This window comes from Silene latifolia, chromosome X (assembly GCF_048544455.1).
Source record: "Silene latifolia isolate original U9 population chromosome X, ASM4854445v1, whole genome shotgun sequence".
NCBI lineage: Eukaryota > Viridiplantae > Streptophyta > Magnoliopsida > Caryophyllales > Caryophyllaceae > Silene > Silene latifolia.
This window is the reverse complement of record NC_133537.1, coordinates 69189403-69208555: the sequence shown is the minus strand read 5'-3', so window position 1 is coordinate 69208555 and position 19153 is coordinate 69189403. Positions and strand designations below refer to the sequence as shown.

Here is a 19153-nt window from a genome sequence, read left to right as displayed (position 1 = left end):
ATCATAATCCAAATACAACTTACAAACCCAGATAATAATTAAAGACTTAATTATTAGAATCTGATGAAGTATTAGGATACTCATTATGAATTTCGGTATAGAGCAAGTCGTAGATCGGCCCTTCATTATCACCGGGAAGCGCAGGTGGAATGGCCTCTCTCTCCCATGACATAAGCACGGTGGCAAGAATGTGATGCTTCCTGCAATGTTTCAGCAGATGATGATCAAGATGGTTCGCATCCCATAGATAAGGGCCTTGTTGTTTATCATCCGAATATAAGTCCTCTTTCCTCGCAAATCTAGCCCCTAATTTTCTTGCCTGACGAAAACTATCATGGCAGTTGGCTTCGTCAAACACGATAAAAGCGAAGCCTACAAAACCTTGCTTGTTTGTAGACACAGGGTACACTTTTTTAACGGCGGTGAAACCGGAGTTATGAAGCATTTGCGTCAACCACCCAAAATTAGGGTTTAAACTCTTTCCATTCACACCATAATGAACCGGGAGATTATGGAGAATACAAGTAAAAGGATGTGCGTAACGAGAATGTGATTGTAGCTCACCAGGTATATTTTTTTTAGAGAGATATTTAGAAAGAAATTAGAGAGTAAATGTTTGATAATTTAGAATTTGACCTAAAACATTATGAAGACATATTTATAGAATTATTTTGGTCAAATTGAATATTTATTAAAGTTCAGTTTTGAATGCAGTAATCAAATTGAAAAATCTAAGCAAATACTAACAACGGTTGAATTGAAACACCGTTATCTCATAATAGACAATAATAACGGTTACAAAAAATTCGTAGCAATAACATAACAACGGGTAACAAAAACCGTTGCTGGTGTTAATTTAGTAACGGTTTTCGAAATGCCGATATCTTAAACTGGTAACGGTTTTCTAACAATCGTTGATAAGAGTGATTCTATAACGAGTTTTTGGAAACCGTTAAAAGTTTTTGACAACGGTTTGTTAATCAGCCATTGTCAAATTATAATAACAACGGTTTTCAAGGGAAACCGTAATTCCTATTAGCGCGGTCTAGGTTTCCGCCAATATTTGGAAAACGGTAATCTAAGTGTCGTTATTAAATGCACTAAACCGTTGTGATACGCTCCTTATTGATTGCCAGATTTGGTGTAGTGTTAGTTAAGAAACTTTTATAAATTTTCTTTATATATTCTTGTCGAATTTCAAATGCAACATGCAAATGTCCTTCTATTTACATCTTGAAACGACATGTTGTATCTTGTAAAGAATTCCCTACGTATTCATTAGAAAAAATGAAATCAAACCCTGTACGTAGTTCGTAAAAATAATGTAAAACAATAAATGTTCGAGGCAAGAGCTTGTAATGAATTTAGAAAAAATAAGCGTGTGCTTTACTTACTCCTAAGGAAATGCAATTCAATTTATTTGATGATATGAGGATGTCAAAATGTCAAAACGCAAGAGCAAAATGTCATAAGCTTTTTAGCGGGCCAGGGGCCGTTTTTTTATTTCGTGTTGCAAGAGCGGCACGTGTGTCATGCGAGGCGCATTTTATCCTATTCTAAGGGTAGTACCGTTTCAATTGGTCTAGGTTAGTCGGATTATAAAACTCATTCCCGTCTAGGCCTGTGATCTTGGCCGCACCCCCTGAAAGTATGGACTTGACTAAAAATGGTCCTACCCAATTAGGTTTAAATTTTCCCCGTGGATCGACAGGTAAGAGAGCTCTGACTGACTTGAGTACTGAATCCCCTTCCTTGATATTTCTAGGTTTGACCTGCTTATTAAAGGCTCGTTTGATACGTGCCTGATATGTCTGCATATTATGTAATGCGCGTAGCCTCCGTTCGTCCAAGAGGACGAGTTCATCATACCTATCCCTATTCCATTCAGCTTCTGGAATTTGACTTTCGAGTAAAATGCATAGGAATGGGATCTCTAGCTCTACTGGTTGTACAGCTTTCATGCCGTAAGTCAAATAGAAAGAAGTAGCCCCAGTGCGCGTCCTAACTGACGTGCGATATCCCCATAACGCAAAGGGTATTTTGCTAGGCCAATCGCGATAATTGTCGATCATTTTCTTGAGGATCGTGATGACATTTTCGTTAGCTGCCTTTACCGCGCTATTAGTTTGAGGTCTATATGGCGAGGAATGGTGATGCTTGATCTTATATTTGGCTAGCAATTGTTTAGCTTCGGCCTGAAAATGTGACCCGTTGTCACTGATGATTTCATGTGGGCAACCATATCGACAAATGATTTTGGTTTGTATGAACTTTGCCATATGATTGGCTGTAAGGCTAATGTAAGATGCTGCCTCAACCTATTTAGTAAAATAGTCGATAGCAACTAAAATGTAACAATGGCCTCCTGTCCCAGCTGGAGTGATTTTCCCGATGATGTCTATTCCCCAAGCAGAAAATGGCCAAGGAGATGTCATGGTATATAGCGTTGAGGGAGGAACATGTTGCACATTCCCGAAGATCTGGCAATTATGACAATGCCTGACGTATTTAATGAAATCAGACTCCATTGTCGTCCAGTAATACCCTAGACGCGTAATTTTCTTTGTCATCATAGGTCCACTCATGTGAGGACCGCATTCTCCATCGTCAACTTCTTCCATTACTTTCCGTGCCTGTGAATGATCAAGGCAATGCAAGATGACACCAAATGGTGTTCTTTTGTATAACTCTCCCTGCATGAGGAGGTATTGAGAGGCAAGTAGGCGTATGGCGCGTTGTCCCCTCTTATCCATATCTGGTGGATATGTATCATTAAGCTTGAAATTTAGAATGGCCTGAAACCAAGGTTCCCCTGGGTTTTCCTCTTCATCTGTAAGGAAGTGTACATAAGCTGGCTCTGACCACCGTTCGATGCATAAAGGCATTTCAACCATGTTGTCTGGCATATTAATCAAGGATGCGAATTTTGCAAGAGCGTCCACAAACTTATTTTCTTCACGAGGCACGTGTAAATAAGTAACCTGATCGAAAAATTGAGCAATCTGATCTATCCTAGCCTGATAGGGTGCCAGATTTTCACTTTGGATTTTCCAGGATCCAGTGATCTGGTTAATGATTAAATATGAGTCCCCGTGAACTCCAAGGTTCTTGATGCCTAAACTTACTGCTCCTTGTAGACCAATGAGGCAAGCTTCATACTCTGCTGCATTATTTGTCACCTCGAAGTCTAGTTTGACAGAAAGTGGTGTATGCTCGCCTTCAGGAGAAATGAGCAACACTCCTATTCTAAATCCTCTCAAATTGGACACCCTATCAAAGTAAAGATCCCAAGAATCCATACTGGTTTGTAAAATATCCTCATCTGGAAGCGACCACATGTCTATTGCTTGCGTATCATTGACATGATTATCTGCGAAGAATTCAGCTACGACGCGTCCCTTTATGACTTTCAAAGGTACGTATTTGACATCGAATTATGAGAGCATTAAGGTTCATCTTGCCAAGTGTCCATTGAGGATGGGTTTCTCGAAGAGGTATTTGATGGGATCCATTTTAGAATACACTTTGACCGAGTAGTTAAGCATGTAATGGCGTAGCTTCTTTGTTGCCCACACAAGAGCGAGGCATGTCTTCTCGAGAGGTGTATACTTACTTTCGTACTCCCAGAACTTCTTACTAAGGTAGTAGATATCTCTTTCTTCTTTTCCAACAGTCTGTGTGAGCATAGCCCCCATGGCTGTTTCGGTAACTGTAAGATATAAACCAAGAGGTTGATATTGTTGGGGAGGCATTAGCACTGGTGGCTTGGCCAATATCTCCTTTATCCTGTCAAATGCCTTTTGACAGTCATCGTCCCACATGGTATGGTCCGTTTTCTTGAGCTTTTTGAAGAAAGGTTCGGAGATCATAGTGAGTTTCGATATGAATCGACTTATGTACTGCACTTTGCCCAGGAATCCTCTAACCTCTTTTTCTGTTTGGGGTTATTGCATCTCGACTAAGGTCTTGATCTTGTATGGATCAATTTCTATCCCCCTCTGGCTGACAACGTATCCCAGAAGCTTGCCTGACGTTACTCCGAATGCACATTTTTTGAGGATTGAGCCTCATGTTGTATTTGCGCAATCTGAGGAAGAATTTGCGAAGGTTAGCGATGTGCCCTTTTCTATCCTTGGATTTGACGATCATATCGTCCACGTACACCTACACCTTTTTATGCATCATGTCATGTAGCAAAGTAGTCGCAGTGCGTTGGTACGTAGCCCCAGCTTTGATTAGCCCAAATGGCATAACGGTATAGCAGTATGTGCCCCACTGAGTGATGAAGGCTGTCTTGTGCATATCTTCTTTGGCCATTTTGATTTGGTTATACCCTGCATACCCGTCCATGAAGGATAACAACGCGTGATCTGCTGTATTATCTACCAATATATCGATGTGTGGTAGAGGGAAGTCGTCTTTAGGACTCGCTTTATTCAAGTTTCTGAAATCAACACAAACCCGGATTCACCCATCCTTTTTGGGTACGGGGACTATATTAGCCACCCAGTCTGAATACTCGGAAACTTTGATGAATCCGGCTTTGAATTGCTTATCGACTTCTTCTTTAATCTTAAAAGCCCACTCTGTCCTCATCCAACAAAGCTTCTGTTTTACAGGTTTGAAACCTGGCTTAATTGGAATGCGATCTGCAATATCCCTGTCGATCCCTGGTATGTCCTTGTAAGACCAAGCGAAGACGTCTTTGAACTCGTGTAGGATGTCGATCAAACTGGCCCTTTCAGTTGGGTCTAGGGTCGTCCATATCCTAAGTTCTTGGGGTTCTAATTCCATTCCTACGTTGATAGGTTCAGTGTCTTCTATAACTGGTGCCCCTTCCCCCTCTTCTAGTATTTCTTTAATTATATAGGGAGGTAATTCGATTGAGTCTGGGTCAAGATCATCCTCATTATCATCGTAAACAGAATTGCATTCAGAATAACACAAGGAGTAAGCAGAATCAGATTTATTCATATTAATGTTTGAAAATAGCTGAAACAAAGAAGCCATCTGCGCAGTAGTCTGTGGTCGTAAAGGGACAGTTACTGGGACATTCCCCAAGCTACTGTTACTAGGCGATACTATGCTAGGAGAAACAAAAGGATGGGGAGTGACGATAGGAGGAGACTCTCTAGCAACTTCTCTAGACTTAGATTCTGACTCCAACTCTAACTCGAGTTCATCATCTTTAGGTTCTGCTTTGAACATCTCTCCTTCTCCAGTAGTGACCTTGAAGAGTTTTCCTTGATTGTTGGTCCACTTGATCGACTTTCTCCATTCTTTCTGCTGATTTGTGCTGGTGTCAGTGATCAGTGTTGTAGGGTTGAAATGGTCGTCTTGAAGTATCATGGTAATAATCTTATCCTTCGCTGCCTTGACGAATCAGTCCTCTCCAAACAGAAGGCTAACAGCCTGTTCGTCGAGATAAGGTGTCTGACCAGTTTTGACGGTGGGAACCATTTATGGAGGAATAAAGTAGCAATCGTGGAAGACCTCGATTCCAGCTAGTTGATTGCCTCTGTACCACCAAGGTACGGGAAATCCATGAAAATATTCACAATCCCCTTCCCTGACGAAGAACCCATTTAGTGTAGGGAGATAAGGATGCATTTGGACTCCCTTACTTTTGCGATTCTGAACTTGAGTAAGCATTTCGAAAGTTTCGGCCTTCATGGGCTTGTACCCCAAGCCTAGTGGTATCTTTTGGGAGTTACCTTCCTTAAAAGGTGTAAAGGTACTCTCTCTGATAGGGTTTAGTGACATTCCTGGGAAGTATCCCTGGAATTTGATTATATGGTTGACCACTAAGTTGGAGTATGGGTTGAAGTATAAGGGAGCCAGCTCGCTCTCTATAAAGTTTATGATTTGAAATCCACTAAGCTCGTGCACTGGCTCTGTAACTACTTGGTTGCTTGACATTTTCTCTATTACGGCCTTGATAGGTGACGAAGTGATCGTTGCTACCTTGCCATCTAGAGGGATCTTGATCTTTTGGTGTAAGATGAATGTCACTACTTTGGAAGCGTGAATCCAGGGCCTACCTAGAAGTATATTGAAAGATGCCTCGATGTCCACTATCTGAAAATTAACCTTTCGCTCTATTGTCCCAGTGGCCACAGTAAGGTTAATTAGCCCCACTACTTTACGTCGCGTTCCATCGTATGCCCGAACGCCTTGGTTAGTAGGAGTCCAGTCTGATTCTTTCATACCTAACTTGTATGCCGTCTTTAGTGGTATGACATTGACTGCGGAACTATCATCCACCAAAGTCATTTGTACGTTTTTCTTAAAGCATGTGACTGTGATGTATAGAGCGAGGTTATGAGTGACGCCAAAGGGAGGCAAGTCCTCATCTGAGAAAGTAACTGGGTTACTTAGCTTGACTGAGTCTTGGAAGACTAGGTTGACGATGTCATTGGGTGTAGAGTCGTGTGCTACGTTCAATTTAGCCAATGCTTGCAGTAAAGCCTGGCGATGAGGAAATGAACTTGCAACTAGTTGCCAGACTGAAAGATCAGCCTTTGTCTTTTGAAGTTGCTTCAATAAATGGTCAGTAGATGTATCTTCGCCATCACTTGGTGTGATGACATAGGTGTTAGTAGTTGGACCATTAGCAACTGGACCACTCGTTTATCCTTGAGTGACATTTTGATATGGACGTCCCGAGCGAGTAAGTTGGTCTACATCTTGATCTTCACTAGCCTTGACTAGAGGATGTTCTTTGAGGTAAACATCTTCATCGTCATCCACCCATATTTCATTGACAATACTGAGCTCTCTCAAGCTTATGATTTCAGCCTCTAGGCTGATTATTTGCTCGACTAGATTGTCGGTCACTGCGATCACTTCTTGCATTGTGGATCCTTGAGATAAGATTGGAACCACCGGCATGTCTACCCTAGGTATAGTGCTTGGATTGCGTAGGGATGCCATTATAGCTTCTAGCTCTGAAACTTGTCTACTTACACCCTTTGCCCATGCGACAAAATCAGCGATAGTAGGGGAGATGGTGGAATAACTCTCCTCATTTTCTAGTGCATTGATCTCATCTTCAGCTAGAGAAATGAGGTGTGAACAATCCAAGGTGGATTCCTCATCCATGATCATCAGAATTCCTAGAGGATTTTGAGTATTGCTAGGCTTGCTTGCAGGAGGTATAGACAAGCACCCATCTTCAATCATATCCTGAATGACATGCTTCAGTTTGAAGCAATTCTCCGTATCATGCCCCTTGCTTCTATGGTACTCGCAGTAGGCATTCTCATCCCAGAACCTAGAGTTCTTCTCTGGGTCAAGTGTAGGTCTTATGGGTTGGAGTTTGCCTTGTTTCATCAATCTTTTTAGAGCATTGGAGTACGAGTCACCAACGTTGGTGAACTTCCTCTACGGGTTATTCTTCTTAGTAGACGATTCGACAAGGTTGACCTCGTCGGTCTTGCTAGTGGAGCCATAAGAACGACTCGTTGTGCCTTGATATCCGCGACCTACCGTTTTGGACAAGCGTCCTTTACGGATGTCGTCTTCAATTCTTGTTCCTAGCACATTTAAGTCTTTGAAAGACTTTATGATTTGGTACCTTAGATGGTTCGGATAGATTGGCCTTAAATTGTCCACGAACTTTTCAACAAGAGTAGCTTCGTGTGGGCGTTCGACGAGTTGCGTGCTAGTATTTCTCCATTTACTTAGGAAGTCGGTGAAACCTTCTTTCTCATTTTGGGTAAGAACCTCTAGAGTGCGCATATTGACTTGAATTTTAGCATTATCTGCGTACTGTTTAGTGAACTCAATTGCAGCATCGTCCCAAGTAGCAATTTTCTTGTGATCCAAGGAGTAGAACCATTGCTTAGGAATAGTATCAAGAGATGAAGGAAATATCCTTAAGAACATCTCTGGCTTAATGCCTTTGATAGACATATAATCTTTGAATGCACGAATATGGTTCAAAGGGTTTTTATGCCCCTTAAACTTCCGGATGTCAGTCATGTTGAAGTTAGTTGGCAGTTGAGCATTTACTGCCTCATATTTGTGACTATTTTCCTTATAGATGTCATCTCCCTTGAGATACATTAGTTGCTCCTCAAAATACTGGAGTCACTTTTCAGCTTCAGTAGGACCTGGTGGAAGATTGACTTCTGGTTGATCAAAGGGTGAAGGATTATCGTGTGTGAGCGCGTCGGGAGTGGGCCCCTCTGCAGGAGGAAGTCTAGTTTCTACAGCGACAATACGGCCTTCGATAGCATTAAGGCGAGCATAAGCTTGGTCTTGGCTTGTCTGGAGACGAAGGAGTGCAGCTAGGATTTGATCATTATCATTTGCGGGCTGTTCGGGTTGACCATTAACGGTTCCATGACTAGTTCACACCATTTTGGACTGAGGATAAGAAATCGACTTAAATATGGGTGGAAAGTGCCCTCGTTAGAGGATTTAGTAGATTGATTAAAGGTGGAGTTGGTCAAGTTGGTCGGTCTATGCAACGTGACTGGGACTCAGAATGATCTGAGCTTACGTGGTTGATTGATCAAGAATGTAGGCGTCGAAAGGCAATAGCGTAGTCTATAATGCAAAGAGAGAGAAAGAAAGGGCGGAACACTCGCGTGCCAAATATGGAGGCCGAAGGCCTCTATTTATACTAAACATATGGAAGAGTTTTGGAATGACACGGATATGGAATCAAATCTCGAAAATATTCTGGAAAATACGAAAAGAGGATTGGAGAAGAGGCGTAGCAACTACTGCGTTTCTTCTAAGAGGCGCAGCATTTGTTGCGTCTTTTCTCCAGCGGTTTTCTCCTTGGCAAGAAAGATTTCCGCGTTTTATTATGGAATTTCGGTAGATTTACACTTCCTTATTCCATAAAACACAATATTACAGTAGATATTTACTTAAAATATTAATTTTAATTAGGAATAAATATCTAGAGAATTCTAGAACATTCCGAAATATTCCGACTCGACATTTAAACTGTTTTTAGAAAATAAAGCGGTTTTTGACCCAGACTCCAAATGAATTCTAATTTCTGTCAAAACGACCGTATTGGTGCGTAGATGACGACCCAGTGGTTGATTCGAGTTACGTACTGTCATAAATCGTTCCGCGTATCAAACATGCGGCCCAATCATCACTGGCTGGTTGGCGGGAGGTGTAGAAATGAGGTATCTACTATCACATTTACTATTAACCCAACTACACAAACAAAATTCTTATCTCTTTTTCCAAGGAGAAGAATCAAGGTTACCAAATTATATTAACAGTTTTCACTAACCCAATTATCCTAAACAATAACTCTTATTTATTTTGTGAATAGATAGGAAAATAATGAAACCCAAAAAAGTTAATACCTTTTGAAATAAAGTTACTCCGATGTTGCAGGTTTTGTTAGGGTTTTTGGGGACTTCCGATAATCCTTAACGACCACATTTATAGAAACATTTGTACACATGTTTGCTGTTATATCAAGATATCATTTTACTTTTCAGCGATAGTAGTGTACTAATTATTACTCTATATTGAAAGAGTTTCAGCTGGGTAAATTTTATAAGCTTCTTGAAAGGTCCACTTAAATCTCATCCTGCACATTTATAACCCCTACCACCGTTTGCTTATCATCTCATAGCAAACATGAAATTTCATTCCAACCGATTCTTCAGGAGTCGGCACATTCCCCAAATTTTCATCCGATTTACTCTTCAAATCCCTAATATCTCCTGCCTAGATTTTATTGCCTCCAATTTATTTTCTCCTCAATTATCTCCTTTACTCCTTATCATTCTCTCCCTCGTAAACCCTTTAAAGCAGGAGAAATTTTTTTTAACCTAAACTCATGGATCACACATAAAGTCGTCAAATACTACACATCGACTGACTGTCATGCTTCAGGAAGTGGGTTATATGTTCAGGGAGCGGGGGTCTAAGCACTCATTATTGAGGCATCAAAGCACGTGATTGAAGCTTAAATGTACCATGGCATATAACTGGTTAGCTATCTCTGATCACAGAAATTCTTCAGTAAAAAAACTCGGGTTTGAATTTAGCTTGAAAAAGAGAAAGTAATAAATAAACAAGTGTAAATGGGAAAATATGACCTAACTAACTCATGGCATTAAATGACACATGACGACAATGGCAAATTCAGTCTCTAACTGAAAAATTACTTATTCAATACACCATAGTTGAAAATTTAGAAACCTCAACATCACACCAAAATCTCCCAAGAACCAGTGGATCCAGATAATTTCCAAGGCGCTTTTCCAACAACAAAATAAATCGAGATGCTGCTTGCTTAATAGGTTCTTATTACAAACATTTTGAATACAATAATACAAAAATAGTAAGAATTTACTACCCGATCAGCCTAAACAAACAGCTGAAAATAAGCGAGTATATACTATTAGGAGTTGGAAATTAAAAGAAAAGCAAAGCACATACCATTCTATCCATCGTAACACATACCCAAAATAAAAGCAAATCATCAAAATAGCCCAGAAATTAAAATTGCCCCCAACTTATCGCATGAAAAATTCCCAAATCAAATAACCCAGAAATTTAAATTGTCCCCAATTATCGCATGCAATCAATTTAAACCCAAGAAGAAGTCCCAAATCATTGCATGCAATCAATTTTAAACTCAAAAATAAAACCGTAAACTATTTCATTTAATTGACAATCAATAATCCACCACTTCAATAGTTAACATATAGGAAGAAAATGACAATAATCAACAAGGCAACTTACATGCTACATGCTCGTATTAACCGCATTCAATTGTGATCGCCATTGTTATGAGTGCCGGTGTTAATCGCTGGAGGTGTTTCTCATTGTGATTATCGATGATCTCCGACCTCTGTCGTCAACAACCACTGCAAGAAAATACCAATTATAGAGGGCCATCACTTTCAGAAGCCAATCGCTACCACCAGTTGTCTACCGATCAGATGCATGCAAATGTATATAATATAAAAAAAGGACTACCCAAGAAGGAAACCCATTAAAATAATAAACCATGACAATCATCAATTTTTATCCCAAAAATATCGATTCGAAATAAAATGGATAATTGAATTAGAGAGAAAGATGTATACTTGACTCTCATACGAGCAAGACGATCCGCAACAGAAGTGTCTTTCTCAAGCTTGGGCTCTTTTGTACCAAAACAGTGACTTGAAAGTGGATGAACTGCTACTATTGATGATGATTTAGCCACCATTGTTGTTGCTTTCTGCTCTCTGTGGCGCGCCAATGGAGGAATGTGATCCTCTTGACTAACTGCTTTGACATAGTTTGCAGCAACATCACTTTGCTTACCTCATTGGCGAATAAGCTGGTCAGAATTGTGAAGACTGAGATAACGAATAAGGCGTCCAGAGTCATCTGAGATAGGACCATCAATGATACAAATAAGTTAAATAGCAGATAAAAGTAAGAGCATAACTGAAACAAAATAGAAACCCTATAGTTTGTAAACGATATCAGTACTCACAAAGTCACAAGCCATACCAACTTAATGACAGCGTTAAAGTGTGCTACTTAGCTAATTTATCTAACTATTGCAGTAATTCAGTTAAGCAGAGAAAAGACAACCAAGAATTTATCTAACTATTGCAGTATTTCCGGTAATACATTTGACCACCTCACCTATGAAGAGACTGTAGATCTTTGGCAAGTGAAGAAAATCAATGACCAATACAACAGGAGACGCCAAAACTGACACAATCCAAGCACCTGAAAAAAAACCCAAATAATTGAATGCAATCAATTTAAACCCAAAAACTAAACCCTAATTTATAGCAACTTACCTGCTAGAATCTGTCTCACCTCATACTCAATACCTGCTAGAATCTGTATCACCTCATACTCAACAATTGACGACAAATTAACACCTTAATGCTAAAAAAAATAAAATTGAAAGACAAACACCAGAATCGACAGGCCAAATCTGGTAAAATGGCAAATGACGATTAAAAAAATATAAACAGAAAGACAAAAAAAACACAAAAATGATACATAAATTGATACGAAAAAATAAAGGCTATTCTTTTGAGCCAAAAATTATTACATGCAATCAATTAAAACTTACAAAAAAAAACCAAATTATGGATTCCACTCTTGATCGCCATTGTTGTTGCTTTTATGAGTGAGAGAGACTGAAGAAAGATTCAGCCAAACCTAGATAATTTAAATAGTGATAATAGCTTAATAGTGATAATTTTGATAATTTGGTGAAGAAAGATGACGAATTTAGAAGGGGTAATCTGAGATGAGAAAGAGATTTGGGAAGGGTTAATCTGAGATGAAGAAAAAATAAAAAAGAAAATCGCATTAGAGAAAGACAAAGAGAGAGAGAAAAAGGGCAAATAACATGGATATAACGCCCTCATACACCAAGGTGCCTTACCAAGACCGTCTAATGCATGAAAGTGCTACCATCTCGGTTATCCGAGGCAATGTATATCAAATTGACGATAAAAGAACATACTTTAAATAAATAAGTTTTAATGATTACATAACCAAAATCCCAAAACTGTAAAGTGATACAAGCGTTCCAAATTATCAAAACAAACTAAAAGGAAATATAAGTTCAACGACACAGCGGAAGACTCTAAGTATCACGTGGTGACTCAATCCCAGCTATCCCATGCGGGTCCATCTCATACCTGCTTAAGAACTGCTCACCATCCCCAAATGGATCACCACAGTTTTTAAAGAATTAAACGGGGTCAGTTACTGATTACACAATATAAATATAGCAATATCAACAGTACATACAATCACCCAACTCCGTCACATCTCCAAGCACCTGACTAGCCAGAAGGTCTAGCCCTGCCAGATTACGGCCGCAACTAGTAATCCTCACCGCCAGTGGAGGACCGCAGCCGTTCCCACCTAAGCCCCGCTCATTAATACCGAGTAAAAACCCAAGTTCCTTAATGTGCACATCCCCTTTGTGACGGGAACCACAAGGGGTGAATCAAGGACGTGAAGCCACTCCCGCAAGTGACTCCACTCAGTCGAGGACGCACCTCGCGAACCACAGACAAACACAACCAACCAACTATACAACAACAATTACCAATTACCAATACCAATATGATATAGATCAATAACATTAACAACCATCCACAATCAACCATCAAATACAATATAATCAATAACCGAGTAGGGAAACCCTACCTGGAAAAGCAATCATCAAGATCATCACAATCAGGTAATCAAAACCGTTCTTCTACGAAATCACCTCCTATAATCACACAATCATACAATTGATATCTAACAATCACAATACTCCCGAAACCCCCAAAATACCCAATTAGGGTTTCAACTAAAATCAATGAAACGACATAAAAATCATACTAGAATCTTACCCACGATGCGACGGTCTCAACGACGTAAAGAACTCAACGATCCGACGACTTTAGCCCTTACGATTTGATAGCAATGAGAGAAGGGAATGCTACGTAACCTTTCTCTTGTGTAAAGTATTTAGAATAATTGAAAAGTAAAAATAACTGGTAAAAATAACTGGTAAATATAACCTTATATAACATTCTCACGTTGCTATCAAAACCCGGCGAAATAACCTGTATAAACCGACTTACTCGATCAAGTAAGTCACTTGCTCGATCGAGTGCCTCCTGCTCGATCGAGTGTCACCTACTCGATCGAGTACCCATCAGACAGTACACTGTTTCATAAACAAAACTCACTTACTCGATAGAGTACCCAACAGTCAGAAAACCGTAGTATTACAGGATTGGCCAAAAGTACTGTTCTGGCTACAGTAAACAGGCTTGTGACTTTTTAAAGAGTATGGATATGGGAATGAGAAAGTAAAATGAAATTCATGGTGGACTGTTCATTTTCTCATCCATGCATAACAATTTTGACCATAATAAAAGTGTCTCCTTATTTTCTCATCCATGTAACGGTAATCTTAGTATTTGATAAAATTCTTCATTTAATTAAAATAATAATTATAATTAAACCATATTGATTGCTTCTCACATCTTTAATTGTGATCCATAAGTTGTTTGTACACTACTACTAAAACTACGTGTAGAGGCGCTTAAGTTACGTCGCTCTTACAAAAATACTGAATTTGAACAACGAGCGCATAAAAATGAGGCGCTTTTAAAAAGCGTTCCAAAGTAGAGCCTCACATATCCCCAATATAACGCGGCATTGCAAAAATTAAAATTAAAACTCTAGCGCGTCCTTTTTTATTCACCGCTATAATTCCACTACTCGAATACTTTAATAAAATTAAAACCTCCCTTCTTCTTCATGAATTAGAAAGAAGATAAGATCAACTAAAGACGTAACTCTGATACGGTAATCATATCCGAGCAAGGTATGCTTGTTTTTCTCTTTGTATAACAATGAGGTTGACTTTTATAAGTAATTCAGATTTTTTTTAATTATTAGTATTTTCAATTAAAATTAGGGTTTCATTAGTTTTGATGATTTTCGACAAAGTACATTTGCTTGGGTATGGTTGAAGTTGATGATGTAATTGGGATTGAAAAAGAATAACTTTTTATGGATTATGCATCTGAAATCGACAGTATTTTTGTAAAAACAATTGAACATGCAGGAAAATTTTGACGGCTCTCAGGTTACAATTTGATTTTGATTATAAATTATAGTCTTGTCTAATAATCTTAATTTTGATTATAAATTATAGTCTTGTCCAAATCGTAGAGATCTGATTATTGAATCCAAAGCTTGTAGGACGACTTCATTTTCTATGTAAGATTTGTTTACTACTTGTGCATATGATTTTTATTTCATTAATTATAATTTTTGTCTCTTTGGTAATTGCTTTGAGTATATTGATTCAGGGCCTTAAAAACTTTCTTACTGTATACACAAGAAAAGAATAGGTGGCTTTGTGTTTCTGTATTTTAATCACACAATTAGCAGCTATCATCTGCAAAAATACCATACTGTACCAGTTTAATGTAAGTATGCAAAGCCTCATAAGCATATAACAATCCTAAGAAGTTGTGTTTAGATATGCTCCATGTATTTCATATCCCTCCACGCTAGCTGACCTTTGGACATTGCTGTGAGTATAGTTGATTTATGAATTAACTATTTTGAGTAAAGTCGGTATTAATCTTAGCCTTTTTTTTGTACTCCCTCCTTCCCAATCATTTTTTTTACCTTTGTTTAAAATACCCTCACAAATAATAAAAATGGCAAACAAATATTAAGACAAAGGGAGTATTGACTTAGCTACCCTCACATTTGTAATTGAAGCTAATTGAACAAAAACTTACAGTGTATTTTTCATGTATGCTCCAACTGACTGGTAAAACTATTATTTTCTTATCTATTCTGAATTTGCTAGCTCCCTCATAATTTTTTAATTCAAAATTTGAAGTATAGTATTACCTGACTTAGCTAATATTTTTATTTCCTGCCATGTCCTCTCTTTCTATTAGCAGGACAATGAAACAATTACCATATTGACTGAAGAGGGTAACAAAGAGATTCTTTACCATAAGGCAGCTTTAATGGCATAATTTGAACCAGATTTTAGCACAAGCAGGCTAAGGTGAAATCTCTTTGGATTTATGAAATATTATGCCATTGGATTTGATTGCTTATATACTCGAAGATGTATTGGCATGATGCCTCTTACATTTGTTGTAAATGTTGCTTGTAATGTTTTGTTTGCATTGCTTAAGTTTGATAAATAATATATGATTACTTGTCGTTGGTATTCTGTATCTTTAAATGAAATTAAGCCATTGTCTTTTTGCTGGGTGATACGAGTAGTATATGCTCGCAAATGTTGTTAGTTAGGTTCTTTAGCAATTGACAAGTAGTGACTAACTTGGGGATTTCCTGTCAAAAATTTGTAGCTGATCTAACAGAATCGGAACACCATAGTCAGGACCCAGGAGATATTTGCTTCAAAATTTAACAGGTGTTACCTCTATTCTACTTAACTTTCAAACAACTGATCAAACAGGGACGCCATAAGAACCTTTTTGAAATTTGAAGTCTCTTAGTTTGTTATGAGAACAATCGAAGTGTTGTCGACTTCTCGGATTTTGATGTATTATGTATCGTTTTCTTTTAAACTGATGTGAGATCAATGGCCTAATTTTTCTCTTTACTTGTTTTGCAAATTGACGTTTGCAAGACTATCAAAATTGACAGTAGAAGTTAGGGAAGGAAACATGTTATTTAACTAACCATTATGTTTGGAGTTATCTTCGAGGCGTTTGATGTATAGAACTTAGTTCATAAGTGATCGATGTGTTTGTGCTACAGTCATACATTCTAATTTTTATACAATCTAGATTGTTATATGTATTTGACAGTTATATATATTTTTTATAGAGAAGACAATTGTGAAATGTGTTCTATTATAGCACAAATTTGGTATCTTGACAAGATGAAAGTTGTTTTATTTGGAGTTTCAGTAATGCTCAAATGATTCATATATGGCTTGAGGTGTATTCATATTATAAGATGGCTAAGGAGTAAGCATAGCTATAATCGTTGCAAGCTAGTAACAACGCTAAAAAGCGTCACTGATTCAACACTAATAGCGCGTCAAATTAGCGGCGCTATTATTCTACCTTTACCGACGCAGTTAATAACCGCCGCTAAAGGTGCTAGCGGCAGGAGCTAAGACGGCGCTTTTCATAGCGCCGGTAAAGATCCTCGGGGCGCTAAATAGCGTTGCAAAAAACCATTATCAAGCGTCACTAAACCTTGTTTCATCACTATTTCGTAATTTGCTTGTAAAATTGTTACAAGTATATATTTAGTTTCATCACTATTTCGTAATTTGCTTGTAAAATTTTTTATTCAACCCTTTTACTTTTTCAGTTTTTGCTCAATTTTATTTATGTAAATTTTGGCAATTAACTTTGTTGTAAACTTTTATCTCTCAAGGTGTAGGTATATTAGAATTTCAATTCAGTAGAAGTGCAAATTTATCGGATTATCTAATCACTAAAACCGAAGGTTACCCAACGTTGTTGAAACTTTTCCTATCCACTAACGGAGGTCAATTGGAATACATGTACTATTATCAAATTAGCCTATGCTTCAAATGTATTTCTATTTAAACACCTTATAATATTACACTTTATTTTTCATTGAACGAAGCCAATTTAAATGAAATTGTCGGTGATACTGAGTTTCGTTTGCCAATGTTATAGTTGTCTAAATGTATTGATTAACACAAATTCTTGTTTCAGACGCAACTATCCGTCTTAAGCAAGACTAATTGATTAATTAATGTGTGTACGGAAATCGGAATTATTAGCTTACTTGGACTAGATTTGATTTGGTTGTCATTGGGTTTTCTTGACATATTTTTAATGATAATTAAGTTATAATCAAATATTTGCAATTATTTTTTTGTGATTTGTAGGTTTCACTCAATTGTCAAAATGGTGATATATACAACAAATTTAATGTAAGGAAGGAAGTATCTCAAAACAAATGCAATGAGAGCAAAACCTAGCACATATAAGAACTGTAATAGTCATTGACAAAGTATAATAGTTACCAAGAATTCTTATGAATTACTATATTCCCTACTTTGGTATTATTCCTAAAATTGCCCATTTTTTGTTTTGAGCATGTTTTGGTGTAACGAAAATTTAATTCTTAGAGAGTGAGATCCAACACCCTCATGCATATATATTTACATTTTTCTAATCTTTGTACAAAATTAATAGAATAGTTCCCAAAATTCGTACAATAATATAAAAAGACAAGTTGAGTAGTTATCATTTTCCATGTGTCATTAACTAATGCCTTTGTATATCGCAATGTAGAATTACATTGCATGTATTTTAGTGTTCGAAAGACACACATTGTATTCGAAAGTTAGTTAACTTGATCGTTGCCTTTAATTGTTGGATAATTTGATTGGGACAATATTATGCAAGTGAAGTTTTGATGTGAGACATAATTAAGCACATTTAGTCCCCTAACTAAGCCTCATTTTGCATACTAATATTTCATAGCCATTTTATTCGTCATTTGCTTCCTATTTGCTTTCCTAGTACATTTTATATGTTTTGTAGGAAAGGAGATAATGAGGCGGAATTCCCATCTCTCGTACATATTCGGAAGCTTGTTGATGATCTTAGATGGACTAGTATGAAGAGGAGGCAAGAATGATGACCAAAGATGATAGAAATAAGGAGTATATAGAAGCATCATAGGCATAAAAGCAAGAAAAGAGAATCTGCTGCTCAACCCGCCCGAGTCAAGAACAACTCGCTCGAGTTGTGCCTTAACCCGCTCGAGTCGACCTCAATCCGCTCTAGTTGAAGCTCAGGATGCTTGTTTTCAGCCCAGATCGAGCGGATTGTTCGGCAGGAAGATTGTCTTCGCAATGGGGAGTCATGGGCTCCTTAAGGACTTGCAAGGCTCTATTCGACACCTAAGCATATTATTTCCTAATCTACCCTTGCTTAACCTAATGTTGTACCACTATATATACTCTATTTGTAATAATCAAGAGATTATGCTTCCTTAGTTTAGATTAAGTTCCCTTGGATTAGATTAGCATTTAACTTTCCACAAATTACACATTAATTTTTCCTTAATTATTGTTCAAGATTTCTTATTGGGCAATTGAAGATTATTGGGTTATTATTGGAGAATTGACAACTCTTCATCAATCAATCAAGTTCTCTTCTATTATTCTTTCCTTTCCATTTGTTCATCTTAAGATTGGTATATTTCCTTCACTCTTTACTTGTTTATTGTTTATTGTTTCACTCTTTCATCATGTTTATACGTGTTAAGATGATTGACACCATTGTTAATATCTTTTCCATGATAATGAGTGGTTAGTTTCCTAACTAGGGATTAGTGGGGGGTTATGGGAGTTAATCATGGGGAAGATTTATACTTAATAAGTTCATATCAATGCTTACTTATTGTTTTCCCAACTTATGCATATGTCATGTTTGATGAAATGCTTGATTGACAACCTAGCATGTTTCTCTTATCCTTTCAATAAGACTTGTAAGACTTAAACCAACTCAAGGCTTGTTAGACCATGCATATAGTTGATTAGGAAGAATTAAGTTGATTGTAGGTGTTGTAAAGTCTTGACCGATTCGGCTCCGGGACCCAAACCTTCCTAGGACTCATTTATGTTAACTCACCATGA

General features: G+C 37.8%; 1 long non-coding RNA gene across 1 annotated transcript in view; it reads right to left on the bottom strand.

Annotated features, from left to right (window-relative positions):
• The window catches only part of LOC141621436 (uncharacterized), a 49529-nt gene extending 37201 nt beyond the window's left edge, over positions 1 to 12328 (bottom strand). The window contains exons 1-2 of the long non-coding RNA XR_012532328.1: positions 12074 to 12328; positions 11146 to 11367 (exon numbers count right to left, since the gene is read on the bottom strand). This is a non-coding gene — a long non-coding RNA (uncharacterized LOC141621436). The remainder of the gene's footprint in view (positions 1 to 11145; positions 11368 to 12073) is intronic.
• Positions 12329 to 19153: the final 6825 nt, after the last annotated feature.